Source organism: Ranitomeya imitator, chromosome 1 (assembly GCF_032444005.1).
Source record: "Ranitomeya imitator isolate aRanImi1 chromosome 1, aRanImi1.pri, whole genome shotgun sequence".
Taxonomy (NCBI): domain Eukaryota; kingdom Metazoa; phylum Chordata; class Amphibia; order Anura; family Dendrobatidae; genus Ranitomeya; species Ranitomeya imitator.
In genome coordinates this window covers 212,285,932-212,299,795 of record NC_091282.1, presented here as the reverse complement: position 1 = coordinate 212,299,795, position 13,864 = coordinate 212,285,932, and positions in this window count along the sequence as shown.

Below are 13,864 nucleotides of genomic sequence, written 5' to 3'. Positions count from 1 at the left end.
CAGACCCCAATGAGAATTTTGTTACCATTTTTCCCTCCATGAATTTCGACCCATATGGACTCGACATCCTCATTCCCTTCACTAATATCCTCCCTTAAAGTGGACTTTAGACAAGACTTTACATAGAGACAAACCCCTCCTCCTCTCCGATTTTTACGATCCTTTCTAAACAGACTGTAACCCTGTGAGTTAACTGCCCAGTCATAGCTTTCATCTAACCATGTCTCGGTTATTCCCACTATGTCAAAGTTACCTGTAGATATTTCTGCTTCTAGTTCTTCCATCTTGTTTGTCAGGCTTCTGGCGTTTGCGAACATGCAGTTTAGAGGATTTTGTTTTGTTCCAATCTCCTCGCTGTGGATTGTTTTAGAAATGTTCTTACCTCCCTTCTGAGTATGTTTTCCTGGGTCTTCTTTGTTCGAGTCTAATGTTTTTCTTCCCGTCCCCTCTGCTTCTAGTTTAACGCCCTCCTGATGAGTGTAGCGAGTCTTCTGGCGAATGTGTGTTTCCCAGGTTTGTTGAGGTGTAGTCCGTCTCTGGCGAGGAGTCCATCGTACAAGTATTTCACACCGTGGTCCAGGAATCCGAATCCTTGTTGTCTGCACCATCGTCTTAGCCAGTTGTTTGCATCAAGAATCCTGTTCCATCTCCTGGTGCCATGCCCGTCTACTGGAAGGATAGAAGAAAAAACTACCTGTGCATCCAGTTCCTTTACTTTCTTCCCCAACTCTTCAAAGTCCTTGCAGATTGTCGGTAGGTCCTTCCTTGCTGTGTCATAGGTGCCAACATGTATCAGAAGAAATGGGTGGACGTCCTTGGAGCTGAAGAGCTTTGGTATCCTATCGGTCACATCCTTGATCATCGCACCTGGAAGGCAGCATACTTCTCTTGCGGTTATGTCCGGTCTGCAGATGGCTGCTTCTGTGCCTCTCAGTAGTGAGTCTCCCACCACCACCACTCTTCGTTGCTTCTTGGCTGTACTTTTTGCTGTCTTGGCTGTACTTTTTGCTGTTACTTGTTGCTGTGTGCCCTTTTCTTTTTTGCTTGCTGGTATTGCTTCATCCTTAGGTGTGCCATCTTCATCCTCTACAAAGATATGATATCGGTTCTTCAGTTGTGTGGTTGGTGATTTCTCCATGGTCTTCTTGCTTCTTTTGGTCACATGCTTCCACTCATCTTCTTTTGGAGGTTCTCTGACACTTTTTTCACCTTCTGTGACCAGTAGAGATGCTTCTGTTCTGTCTAGGAAGTCTTTATTCTCTTTGATGAGTTTCAAAGTTGCTATTCTTTCTTCCAGACCACGCACCTTTTCTTCTAAAAGGGCCACTAGTCTACACTTCTGACAGGTGAAATTCGATTCTTCTTCTGGTCGATCTGTGAACATGTAGCACATGCTGCAGCTCACCATGTAGGTTGTCACATCTGCCATGTTGCTCTTAGATCCTGCTGACTTGCTGTGTGTTTTCCTTCTTGTGTAATCTACTGTAAGTATTCAGACAGAAATCCGAGAGTGGACCCTCTGGGTCGTGACTCTAGAGCCCCCGGGGTCGAGCGGACCAGATGGAATCACCCCCTATACAGGGAGTGTTAGGAGCAGGACCTCGGGGGAATGGAGACACAACAGCTAGAGCCAAAGGGACGACCCAAAATAAAGAAGGAAACCACAGGCTATAAGGATGGCAGGGAATAATAGGAAAACAAGACTTAACTGAAAGAATGTCTGGAACACGGAACGGCAGGACTCAGCAGGAACACGGACCGGCAGGATACAACAGGAACACGGACTGGCGGGATACAGCAGGAACACGGACAGGCAGGATACAGCAGGAACACGGGCTGGCAGGACACAGCAGGAACACGGACTGGCAGGATACAGCAGGAACACGGACTGGCAGAATACAGCAGGAACACGGACAGGCAGGATACAGCAGGAACACGGACAGGCAGGATACAGCAGGAACACGGGCTGGCAGGAAACAGCAGGAACACGGACTGGCAGGATACAGCAGGAACACGGACTGGCAGAATACAGCAGGAACACGGACAGGCAGGATACAGCAGGAACACGGACTGGCAGAATACAGCAGGAACACGGACTGGCGGGATACAGCAGGAACACGGACAGGCAGGATACAGCAGGAACACGGACTGGCAGGATACAGAGACAAAGCAAGGACTGGGCTGAGAAAAGACACTGGTACAGGGGAGCCTAGGGCATAGGGACACTGACGGCAGACAGTGCACCTACAAAGCAAAGGCGTCTTACCTAGGAAAACGCCGGGAAGAAATACCCGATGGGCGCCGCCATGTTGGGGCGGAGCCACCGGGTCGCGACCTCCCAGAAGGCTCAGCGACGGGGGAGACGCGACCGCGCATGCGCGAAGAGACCAGACGCCGAGAGCCGGCGAAGGAGGAGGCAGAGCGGCGCGGGACAGGATCGTGAGCGCGCCGAGGGATGGGAGAAGCCGGGTAAGTATGTGCGGGCGTGACAGTACCCCCCTCCTTAGTCCCCCTCCTTTTAAGGCTAGAAAGGAATCTTTTCATGATAAGGGGAGCGTTGATGTTCTCTCGGGGCTCCCAGGACCTCTCCTCAGGGCCAAATCCCTCCCAATCAATCAAAAAATAAGTTTTACCCCTAACTACTTTTTTGGCAAGAATATCTTTAACATTAAAGATTCCATCAGAAGTACAGAGCTGAGGAGAGGAAGAGGTAGCGGAGTGAAAACAATTAAAGACTGCGGGTTTAAGAAGAGACACATGGAAGGCATTGGGGATGCGCAAAGAGGCAGGTAGCTTCAACTTATAAGAGACATCATTAATGCGACTCAAGATAGGAAAAGGACCAATGTAGCGAGGACCCAGTTTGTAAGAGGGAATTTTAAGCTTGATATAGCGAGAGGAGAGCCAAACTTTATCACCCGGAGAATATGGCGGAGCATCCAAACGCTTCTTGTCAGCAAACCTTTTCATATTAAGGCTAGCTTTCTCAAGAGCCACTTTGGTCTCATTCCAAATCGTAGAGAATTCCCGAGACAAGAAATCCGCTGCCGGTACCCCCGAGGAAAGAGAAACAGGAAGAGGAATGTTCGGATGTTGACCATAGACTACGAAAAAGGGAGATTTGGAGGAAGACTCGCTGGGAAGATTGTTGTAAGAGAATTCAGCCCAAGGGAGAAGAGAGACCCAGTCATCTTGGTGTGCATTGGTGAAGTGTCGCAGATATGTAGTCAGAACTTGATTAACTTGCTCCACTTGTCCGTTGGACTGAGGGTGATAGGCGGAAGAGAAGTCCAAGTTAACCTTTAATAGACTGCAGAGAGCTCTCCAAAAACGTGAGGTAAATTGTACTCCACGGTCTGAGACAATATGATGTGGAAAACCATGAAGACGGAAGACTTGGTGTAAAAAGATCTTTGCCAACTCAGGAGCGGAAGGCAGACCAGGCAAAGCGATGAAGTGAGCCATTTTAGAGAACCGATCTACAACAACCAAGATGACAGAGCAATTCAAGGAAGAAGGTAGATCAGTGATGAAGTCCATAGCGATATGACTCCATGGAACGGAAGGCACAGGCTTTGACATTCTTATTTCCAGGTCGGAAATGAAGTTCAAACTCAAATCGTCCGAAGAATAAAGACCATCTGGCTTGTCGTGGATTTAGTCTTTGGGCAGACTGAATATAGGCCAGATTCTTGTGGTCAGTGTAAATGATGAATGGATGAAGAGACCCTTCAAGAAGATAACGCCATTCTTCCAAGGCTAGCTTGATAGCCAATAGCTCCTTATCCCCTATAGAGTAGTTACGCTCAGGAGCGGAAAAAGTTTTAGAAAAGAAACCACAGGTCACCAAACGTCCGGACGAAGATCTTTGCAAAAGTACTGCTCCAGCTCCAATAGAAGATGCGTCGACCTCAAGGACAAACGGTCTATTAGCATCAGGACGATGAAGCACAGGGGCCGTAGCGAAACTTTGTTTAAAGGGAACCTGTCACCTGAATTTGGCGGGACTGGTTTTGGGTCATATGGGCGGAGTTTTCGGGTGTTTGATTCACCCTTTCCTTACCCGCTGGCTGCATGCTGGCTGCAATATTGGATTGAAGTTCATTCTCTGTCCTCCATAGTACACGCCTGCGCAAGGCAAGATTGTTTTGCGCAGGCGTGTACTATGGAGGACAGAGAATGAACTTCAATCCAATATTGCGGGCAGCATGCAGCCAGCGGGTAAGGAAAGGGTGAATCAAACACCCAAAAACTCCGCCCATCTGACCCAAAACCAGTCCCGCCAAATTCAGGTGACAGAGTCCCTTTAAGGGACAAAAAAGACTCTTCAGCCTCAGGGGTCCAAAGGCTGGAATTGACTCCCTTGCGAACTAGGGCAGAGATAGGCTTGGTCATGGAAGAAAAATGAGGAATAAATTGTCTATAGTAGTTGGCAAAGCCAAGAAAACGTTGGATTGCTTTTGTTCCAAGAGGACGAGGCCAATTCAGGACAGCAGAAACCTTCTCTGGATCCATCTCTAAGCCAGATCTTGAGACAATATACCCAAGGAAGGGAAGAGAGGACTGTTCAAAGACGCACTTTTCAATCTTAGCGAACAGATGATTCTCTCTTAGCCTTTGCAGGACTCGGCGGACATCTCGCCTGTGAGTGGAGAGATCCGGAGAGAAGATGAGGATGTCGTCAAGGTAAACCACGACTGAGGAGTAGAGAAGATCCCGAAATACATCGTTCACAAATTCCTGGAAAACCGCGGGGGCGTTGCAGAGACCAAACGGCATAACCAAGTATTCGTAGTGACCGTCACGAGTATTGAAGGCGGTCTTCCACTCATCGCCTGCACGAATACGAACCAGATTGTATGCGCCACGTAGATCTAATTTGGTAAAGATTTGCGCACCCCGAAGACGGTCGAAGAGTTCCGGAATGAGTGGCAGAGGATATTTGTTCTTCACCGTGATGTTGTTTAGGCCTCGATAATCAATACAGGGACGGAGGGAACCGTCTTTCTTCTTCACGAAAAAAAACCCTGCTCCGGCCGGAGAAGAAGACTTGCGGATGAAACCTTTAGCAAGATTTTCTTGAATGTACTCAGACATAGCTTGAGTCTCAGCAGGAGAGAGAGGATAGATTCTGCCCCTGGGCGGGTTAGTTCCAGGCACGAGATCTATGGGACAATCATAGAGACGGTGAGGCGGAAGCTCCTCAGCCTCCTTCTTGTTGAAGACATCAGAAAAAGCGCTGTAGACAGAGGGTAAGGCGGGAAAGGAAGAAGAAGGAGAAGAATTAGAGGAATATCCCACAGGACGCACCGGCAGCAGACAACGTTCCCGACAAAGCTCACCCCAGCGCAAGATATTACCATTGCGCCAATCTAAAATGGGCTCGTGGCTCCGTAACCAAGGAAGACCTAAGAGCATAGGATGAGACAGACCCGCTAAAACATAAAATGCAATTCTCTCCTTGTGCAGAGCCCCAACCTGAAGTTCCACCTCAAGTGTCACTTGAGTAATGGTCTCCTGTAAAGGTTTACCATCCACAGATGCTAGAATCACAGGAGCCTCTAAGGTTCTGACTGGAACGGAGAATTTCAAAACCTCTTCCAACCTAATAAAATTCCCTGCAGCGCCCGAATCCACATACGCATCCAGAGAAACGCCCTTGCCCGCAATATGCAAAAGAACGGACAAAGTAAGGGGTTGAGAGGAATCACACACACCTAGGGAGGCCTCTCTTACCTGACCTAGGCGGAGGAGTTTTCCGGACGTTCAGGGCAAGAGCGCAATAAATGAGCAGCACTTCCGCAGTAAAAACATAACCCCTGAGTGCGCCTCTCTTTACGACGTTGTTCGGACATTTTAAGACGGTCCACTTGCATAGGTTCCAGTGCGGACGCCTGAGAGGAGGTTCTAGGCTGTGGACTGAGTGGCTTACGGGTGGCAGAAGAAGGACGAAGAGACCTCCGCTCGCGAGCGCGTTCTTGGAACCGAAGGTCAATACGGGTCGCTAAGGAAATTAATTCCTCCAAAACCGTAGGGGTGTCCCGACCAGCTAACTCATCCTTTATGCGCCCAGAGAGACCCCGCCAGAAAGCACCCACCAACGCCTCATTGTTCCAGCCCAAGTCAGAGGAGAGGGTGCGGAACTGAATAGCGTACTGGCCTACGGATAACGATCCCTGATGGAGAGAGAATAGGGCTTCAGTTGTAGAGGCCAGTCGCCAGGTTCGTCAAAGACAAGACGGAAAGTCTCCAAAAATTCAGACAACCGGGAGACTAGGGGATCGTCTCGCTCCCAGAGTGGATTAACCCATGCCAAGGCGTCACCCTCTAGATGGGAAATCAAAAACGCAACTTTGGACCGATCCGTCGGGTAATGCTGGGGCAGAAGCTCAAAGTGAAGACGGCATTGGTTTAGAAATCCTCGGCAGGACTTAGGATCCCCATTGTACCGAGGCGGTTTAGCCAAGCGGGGTGGAGGGTGGGAAGCAGGAGCAGACGTAGAAGCGGCTGTCTGGATGGAAAGCAGCCGATCGTCAATAGAAGATATATAACTAAGTATATGGGCCTGGGTGTCACGCTGCTGAGCTAACTCTTGCTGTAAGCCAATGAGTAGAGCGGCGTTGCCAGAATCGGAGGACTGGAGCGTGGACAAACGAGAATCCATAGCCTTCATAAAGGACATCATACGGGACTGATTCTGCCGCAAAAAGAGTAGCTCTTTTTGCGTAGCAGAGGCCCCAGCGGGGTCCATGGCCTTTGCTTCCTGTAAGTATTCGGACAGAAATCCGAGAGTGGACCCTCTGGGTCGTGACTCTAGAGCCCCCGGGGTCGAGCGGACCAGATGGAATCACCCCCTATACAGGGAGTGTTAGGAGCAGGACCTCGGGGGAATGGAGACACAACAGCTAGAGCCAAAGGGACGACCCAAAATAAAGAAGGAAACCACAGGCTATAAGGATGGCAGGGAATAATAGGAAAACAAGACTTAACTGAAAGAATGTCTGGAACACGGACCGGCAGGATACAACAGGAACACGGACTGGCGGGATACAGCAGGAACACGGACAGGCAGGATACAGCAGGAACACGGGCTGGCAGGACACAGCAGGAACACGGACTGGCAGGATACAGCAGGAACACAGACTGGCAGGATACAGCAGGAACACGGACAGGCAGGATACAGCAGGAACACGGACAGGCAGGATACAGCAGGAACACGGGCTGGCAGGACACAGCAGGAACACGGACTGGCAGGATACAGCAGGAACACGGACTGGCAGAATACAGCAGGAACACGGACAGGCAGGATACAGCAGGAACACGGACTGGCAGAATACAGCAGGAACACGGACTGGCGGGATACAGCAGGAACACGGACAGGCAGGATACAGCAGGAACACGGACTGGCAGGATACAGAGACAAAGCAAGGACTGGGCTGAGAAAAGACACTGGTACAGGGGAGCCTAGGGCATAGGGACACTGACGGCAGACAGTGCACCTACAAACCAAAAGCCTTTTACCTAGGAAGACGCCGGGAAGAAATACCCGATGGGCGCCGCCATGTTGGGGAGGAGCCACCGGGTCGCGACCTCCCAGAAGGCTCAGCGACGGGGGAGACGCGACCGCGCATGCGCGAAGAGACCAGACGCCGAGAGCCGGCGAAGGAGGAGGCAGAGCGGCGTGGGACAGGATCGTGAGCGCGCCGAGGGATGGGAGAAGCCGGGTAAGTATGTGCGGGCGTGACATCTACTCAGCCAAGCTTTCTTGCAATAATGTCCTACAGGCAAAAATTTGCGCGTAAGGTGCGCGGTTTGGTGATGCTTTCCAAGCAGCTGGTCCCGGCTGTACCCAACGATCTTCTAGCTGAGGGAGACTCTTCGCTTTTCCCAGAAGGCACCTGGAATATGCAAATTATCCTCCTCAAGCTTGATTCCCTGGTTTGGTGATGCTTTCACTGCAACTCACTCCCACTATGCTGGTGGTTGATCCCGCTCTGACCCTTGGTGACTTTTGAGCACACGCATGAGGACGCCCTGAGTCAGATGCTGGGATCAAATGGGAGTTCCCACCCTACACTGACGGATTGTCAGGAGACACTAAAGAAAGGCTCACAGAGTGCGTACAGTACCGCAGCGGCGGTCACTGCAGAATAGACGCAGTATATTTTTTGCCTGGTGCTGGATGGCACTATCTGGCGCTAGACAGTTACAACACTCGCGACCATTCAACAACTCTAGGGATGGGAATGATTCGGAGCTTCCACCAGAACAGGCATACATCCACACACACACAAATACAGATTTATACTAGTGCATGACCGTGCAGCTATGCAAACCTTTTATAGCTGTAGCACTCAAGGACTATTCTAGTGGTCCAATAGGAGCTGCTACAGGACCTGAGCATGTGACCCCCGACCTCCAATGGGAGGTTGTCCTGTGGGCATGCTCAGTATGGGAAAAGCAGGACTTGAAATGCCTGCTCGCTGCTGATCAGTACTGACTACAAAGGCAGAGCCTGGAAAGGCAGCAGTAACCAAGCACACGGTATCAGCTTGAGCCACACGCTGGGACTGACATCTCTGCTGAGCAAGCTCCACTGTGGCTGGAGGAGAATGGGAGACGGCAGCGGACATGGTTCGAGATTCATTCTGTGCAGCGTCTCCTAACAACTGGAATCCTGTGCTAGCATTTCTTCTGCGGTGTTGCTATCAGTGTGTCAAGAGTGGGAGAAGAGGGATGCATTGACAATCCAACACAATGGGCAGCACTTTAAACACATTTTATAAGTGGTCATAAACTTGTAAATAACTAATGAAAGAATAAATGACAGAAAAACAACTGGCACATCCAAACTAGTGTGAATAGGTGCTTTGGCACAATAGAGTGCAACTTTTTTTTGTATATTGTATATGGAGGTAGCTGCTCCTGGTATGCACCAATTCACACTAGTTTGGTTGTGCCAGTCATTTTTCTGTCATTTCTATGTTAGGTTACTGACTGAGCACTCCTCCCTTCACCATGGGGTTTTTAATTACATCTAACATGCATACAGACATTTGCCTTAGGTAAGTGTTCACATTTGGATACCCATCAGATTAATGAGGCCACCTTGACAAAGGTTGATGGGCTCACACTATTTGGCCAAATTTTGTGCAAAGCGTCTCATAAATATCTTTCCTGATGTTCTAAAGCCATTTTGCAATTCATATTTCATGTATTTCATATTCGACATGCTTTGGCACAATAGAGTGCAACCTTTTTTTGTATATCATGAAAGAATAAAGTTATAAAGTTAAAACCAAGTGCACCATTGTTTTTCTTGTGAAATTCTCAATAAGTTTGTTGTGTCACATGACCCTCTTCCCATTGAAGAAAATAAAGTTGGATCCAAAATGGCAGACTTCAAAATGGCCACCATGGTCACCACCCATCTTGAAAAGGTTTTCCCCCTCCCATATACTAATGTGCCACAAACAGAAAGTAGATATCACCAGCCATCCCCACTTTATTTAGGTGTATCCATATAAATGGCCCACTCTGTATTATCCCTCCATCTCATAAGCTTAATTAAATAACTTCAAATAACTTATCCATTAAACACTCACTCATCACAAACCAACTTCCACATTGCCACTTCCTGGATAATATCCCACTCAAAATTATCGCCTGGTTAACGCACCCAGGCTACTTGGATGTGTACGGCTTATGGGACACTCTTCCAACCTTTCCAATCTCAGATCTTCACTGTAACCTGATCCCATGTAAAGATAACTGGCCGATCACAGCCTTCACACACCCCTCTGATTTCCTCCAGAACCATCATGTATGCTATATAGTGGAAAAATTTAAGATGGAGCTGAAACAAAATCCTGACTGGCCCTGGCATTCGTTTTTGGTTAAGTTAAACCCCCCCAATTCCAAAACTTGTCTCTAAATTATATGCAAATCTTGTTAAGCTTCCAACCCGATTTAAACCTCTTGGTAAGCAGAACTAAAAATCTCCCTATCCCCTCAAAAAATAAATAAAATCTTGGATAACTCACATGGGTTTTCCAGATGCATCCGATTACAAGAGAGAGCCTGCAAAATCTTTTCCTGGTGGTATAGAACCCTGGAACAGTTATTCCACCCAGGCTTGATCGATTCGCCACTATGTTGGAGATGCTCTAATTCAGTTCGATCTTTAGCACATATATTCTGGCAGTGCCCAGAACGATCAAAATTTTGGACAGACATAAATAAAAAGCTCCTCATAACCTATTTTATTGAATCTTCACAATAATTCTTGTCCGGCTGCACCAGCTAACTTCCTACTTTAATCAGTCCTACCGTCACATTACTCTTGTCTTCCAGCCAGTCCCTAAGGGAACAATAGTGCTAGATCAATAGTATAATACCTGCCGGAATATGTTACTAGTTGTTGTTGTAAACCTGTTTTACAGTTTTCAAATTTTCTCAACAGTAGACTCTAAGCCCTCGCGACGTAATACTTGCAGATCAATGACTACTTCGTTTGAATTTTCTTTAGATTGAATTTCTGAAATTTGCAATTGTTTGTTTTGATGTTATGTTTTAATATTTAAATGAAGAATTTAAAAACAAGTCTCAAATTGTAAAATCATAGTAATATTTGATGAACAAGAAACCAAATGCCATCTTGTCTAAGTGCATGACTTAACTAGGGATCTAAAAAACTTGAGTTTTTGTCTTAAAAAAATATAAACAAGTTGGAGTAAAAGCAGGTATCCACGTTATTTAGCTCTCTATTAAAAATGTGGATATTCAAAGTGGTGCATATTTACTAGCGCACATTCACCACATTGGTTAATTGTTTTAGAAATATTGTGTACCTTTAATTGACAAGAAGTGTTGGCATAAAAATGTATATGTGATATTGCTCCTATATGTTGGCAAACGAAAAACTAGGAATTTTAGTTAAAGTAAACTGCAATATATTTAATGTGTCTAAATTTTTCACAGTATTAGTAAATCAATCCTAGAATGTGTTAAAAAATGTTCTCTTCCAATACAAAACCCTTTGAATTAAGCAGTGCTGCATTTAAACTAAGCAGAAATGACCTTGTATTCACACATCTCACTGTCTGTGTAATATAGGGATGTCCTGGGGCATCGGTTCAGCACAACTGCACTGCTTCCATATGGTGATGCTCAGGTCATTGAACCCCAATCCGGAGGAGGGAATAGATTTTATTTACATTTTTTAGCTCAATTGCTGATGCATAATTCTGCATATGATTCTTTGATAGTTTCTTAGCATAAAGAAGCAGGAATAGTAGTAACATTCATGGGTGATTTGCTTAGTCTGTCAGGGGGTTACAGTTTCCATTTTTCAATCTTGTCAAATTAAAAGTATATTCTAATTCAGTCATGACTTGGTCTCTGTGCATCATAAGTCATTGCTTGCTCATTTCTTCTACCCTGAAAGATTAAATTTATGCAAACTCAATAGATACAATATAAAATTTAAGGCAAAGAGCCAGGAGAAATAAAATTAGTTCATTCTAACATATCAAGTCTAATCTCCACATTGAGTACTTGTATATTTGAACAGTTTAACATTTCTATTTATATTCATTTATAGTTAGCTTTCTGAAATACATATAATTAAAGTTTTTTCTTTCTATGTAATATAAACCAGGCTTAAGGGATCATGTAAAGCTGAGAATCCATATATATACTAACTTATGTATCACCCGCTGTTCCTCTATTCCGCCAGCAGTCTCCTTGCAATCTCTAAAAATTAACCCATGCTAGGCCTTAGGTGCTAACTGCTAAGATTTGGTAAAAAAACAACTCTCTGTGGAAGGACCTGCGAATGCATCACCTTGATTTTTTTTCTAAAAATAACTAAATGTAGAATTAGTAAATGTTCTATGACTCAGTATCAGTGCAATCCAAGCCAATAATAATAATAATAATAATAATAATAATAATAAGTGCATTAGAAATGGATTTATTTGACCAAAACTGGACATATTAAGTGGACATTCTCGGAGTCAATCAAAAGAGAGGCAAGAGTGACTCTATAACAACATTATAACAGTAAGATTTAGACACAAAAGCATTTTGTTACATTTTTTCACTGGTAAAAAACTGTTTTGAGTGATACAGCAATGTAATTTAACATTTCATTTTGATACAACCTCTTAAATGATTTTCGTATTTCCTGTTCAATTTTTTTACCTTATGCTGTAGATGAAGAAAAGTTTATAAAATTATAGCATAATTCCAGTATAGGTCAGGATTAGATGCAGAGATGCTCTGCAGAATAACTTTTGACCTTTGTCTTCTGGTAAGTGTTCATCTGCCTAACACCTTAACATAATGTAATATTAAGCTTTTTAAGGGAAAACCTTGCCAACTTAAGTCTCTAGATATGTCTCAGACTGTTACATATGGTTAATATGAGAAACTAATGTCTTAAGTATTTTGACATTTCATAATATAAAATAACTCTTCACTGAAAAGTAGAAGGGGAGCCATATCTATGACCATCTAAGTCAAATATATTTTATTTTCTATACAACCTTCATAGTAAGGATGCACTATTGGCTTACAGTCTAAAAATATGTTTCTGAAAAGTAATTTAAGGTTTCTGAATGCATAGTGGCTTCAGGAAGATAAACTATTAAAACAGTACTGCTTTCTATGGTCAAACACTATATGACAAACAGCACTAATGGGAAACATACTCATGAATGAAAGATTTTGAAAGCTCCGCAAAACGGTTTATTCGAGCTGCTAATTATAGATTATACAATAAGATGGATTGTAGCAATTTAGATTCTAAATTAATGGCAGATTGTAATGAAAATACATAAGTAAAACTACAACCCCAAATCCAAAAACAAGTTGTGACTCAGTGTAAATTGTAATGTTAACAAAAATGCAATGAATTGGAAATGTCTTATAGCCATATTTTATTCATAACAGAACATAGAATATTTATCAGAAATTAAAAGTCAGATGATTTTAAATTTTCATTTGAAAAATTTTTTACATTAAAAGAAGGTCTTACATAGCGTGTATTAGTGAGGCAAGAAATTTCCTACAGCATGTTAGAGAACGACTCACCTGATGTGGTTGTGATGCACTCAGTCATAACTCTTTGAAGCAGTGGTGGTCGAAACTGTAAAGGGCTGGAGATTTGACTACTAAACACAATCCGGGCTTCAATATATGCATACACAGGCTTAGTGAATCCTGCTTTGAGCAGGGGGCTGAAAATGATGACCCTTGCAGTCCCTTCCAACTCTAAGATTCTATGATTCTATGATTAGGAACATAAAACATAGTGTATAACTGACTTGTTAACTCAGATATTTTGCCTGGATGTGCACCTTTTGGCATTTGAATGGATGGATGGACTTCATTTTATATTCTTTCAATTGTCATGATACACACATGATGCAGTTTTTTCAATATTCTTTGCCACAGACTGGATGATGCTGTTTATCTTTTCTTGGGAAATATTTTTCCTTGCTGTTCCCCAATTCAAACCAGTGACCTTTCTCTTTGGAATCAATCTAATAACACACTGAGCTATTAGGGAATGTGAGAAAAAGTTTTAAATTGCAGTATACAGGAATAAAATATTTTTTCCACCAACAGGAGCAAAACAGTAACAATACAGTGACATGACAAGAATCTGCAAAACAAATCAAATGCTAAATAGTTGCAAGTCAAACATATGAATGAGATAGCAAAGTTGAATGTCTGTAAATGATGGTAGTCTCATGTTCAAAGCAGTAGTGGATGGTGAGACATGGAGCCTGAAAATCAAAAGTTCAAAACATTGTTACCCTTTTGCTTGTCAATGTATGACAAACTTTATAAACATATA